The sequence below is a fragment of the Amphimedon queenslandica genome, unplaced genomic scaffold (assembly GCF_000090795.2).
Source record: "Amphimedon queenslandica unplaced genomic scaffold, v1.1 AMPQUscaffold_13521, whole genome shotgun sequence".
NCBI lineage: Eukaryota > Metazoa > Porifera > Demospongiae > Haplosclerida > Niphatidae > Amphimedon > Amphimedon queenslandica.
The window spans coordinates 151,087-153,315 of record NW_003546243.1 but is presented as its reverse complement, the minus strand read 5'-3'; the positions used below and the strand labels follow the sequence as shown (position 1 = coordinate 153,315).

Sequence of the window (2,229 nt, the reverse complement as noted above, 5' to 3'; positions counted from 1 at the left end):
GTTATGGGCTGCTCACGAAATTTAAACCCACAAAATCATTGAAGTGCCATCCCCTTACAGGCTATGTAAACTGCCAACCACGAAAATGAAACTACAAATTGCCCCACTAGGAGCAAACCACAAAAATATCGACCCACGAAAATATCAAGCTATACGGTATTTAATATTATGGCTTTTTACTTTCAGTTTTTGAACTAAAATGGACTGATTATTGTTTTTGTTATTAGTAGTTTTTTGTATAACATTCATGCCATTTTAGTAATATTGCTTTTGCAGTAGTCTAAAGATTGCGTATCTACATCCATTAGTAATTTAGTAACAGACTTGGCTGGGGTTAATTACAAAACCTCAATTTTTAGAATTACAATTGTTCCATGTAGAAGTTAAAAACAATATTTTGACATGCTCTTGCATGAAAGAAGAATAACATATTGTCACCAGGGTTTTTCACAAAGCACATAAATTAAGAACTTACAAGCAATGCACTAATAAATATAGTGGATGCCTTTTGGAGTAAATTTAAAAATTCATAAAAATTCAATTTTGACTGGGATCAGCTCAAACTAGATATACATGTACAACATAAGAGCATGTAAAATAATGTATCAGAAAAATAAAGAGTCCTCACTTACAGCTACTTTTGATGACATTTGCCTGGAGACCATGTACAGAGTACCGTATAGTGGAAAATTTTCATGGATTTCACGTTTTTTCAAAATTCACAAAAATAAAATCCGCGAAAATCAATTTAATACGGTTCAAGGTGGCCAAAAAGCAGAAAACCACAAAAATTAAAGCCACAAAATTGATTTTTGAACAGATCCAAAAAATTTTGGGCCACAAAAATTTTCGGCTATATGGCATTTAGTCTCTGGCCAGATTTCTGAACAATTTTTAAAAATATATAAAAACTCTAGTTTTGATTGGAGCATTAGAATCGGCTCAAACTCACATCAAATTATATACAAAAACAAAAATTCTCTCCTAGCCATTTTTGACTGTACTGTAGTGGATGGTCTCAAGCCTGAAAAATTTATAAATACAGTTTTTGTATAAAAATTAGACAAAATTAAAATAGAGAATTTTCACTTATAGCCTTTTCAAATAAAATACCATGGAGAAAGGTTTTCTACAAAGCTCTACTGAGCAAGCTAACAGTAAACCTCATGAGCTGGCAAGAAGCTGAGCACTATGCTGGGATCACACTTTCATTTACATGTGCACAGCACATGGATGTGGCTACTGATTTGCACTATGACAACTCAATTTTAAAAAATTTTCAAGTTCAGGCTTAAGCTTCAATTACAATTGAAACTATGTTCTTGTAATTGTAAAAGAGCCACTACATGTACATGTGTAATTGATCCCATGTCTGATCAGTACATCATTATTTGATCCATAAAAATTGATTTAGTATAAAAGATATTGTGAATACCGTATAGCCACAAAGTTTCGAGGCAATAAACTTTTGCAAATCAGGCCAAAAGTCTTTTATTGGGAATTAACTTTCGTGGTTCTTATTTAAAGTATGTGTGTTTATAGGGTGATATGAATAATTTTATGGAATTAACTTTTGCAGATACGGAAAATCAGCAAAAACAGCAATAATTGTACCCTCAAAATGAAGCGGCTATATGGTAATACATGTACCTACTGGAACTACTAACAAGTATTAGGCTGTGCCAATACCTAGTATTTTCAATAATTCAACTGAAGTATTTGGATTCTTTATTCATATTTAAATACATGTACACCTGCCAGTCATTTAACAGGGCAAATAATTGACCAAGTTTCTTGTGTAAAATTTAAAACAGTTACATTGTACATACCCACCCATTAATCAATAGATAAATCCCAAAAATATTCCAAGCTTTTCCAGCAAAGCCTAATGGATTGATTGATACACATTCATTTACCCACTCACACTCTAATACAGCAGTGTAGTATTGTATGCAGAGTGTATTATTAACTGAATAAAATACACACAAATACATGCACATGTATAGTGCATTACTTTGTACAGAGAGTGCCCAAGATACAGATTCTCTCTCATTATCAAAGAATCCTTCCCATAAGCATTGATATATACCAGTTCTTGCTGGAGATAGATCATTTAGTATCAGAGTCTCATTGTTATTAGCTAATTGCAGTCCGTTGACATACCATCGTAACTTTACATCTGTTCCATTAGCTCTACATGCAAAGCTGATGTTTTCTGATTCATAATGA

The 2,229-nt window shown here is 32.5% G+C and overlaps 1 protein-coding gene across 1 annotated transcript in view; it reads right to left on the bottom strand.

Moving 5' to 3' along the window:
* The window catches only part of LOC109591082 (uncharacterized), a 21,401-nt gene that overhangs the window by 16,663 nt on the left and 2,509 nt on the right, over positions 1–2,229 (bottom strand). The gene's annotated exons all lie outside the window — the stretch shown is intronic.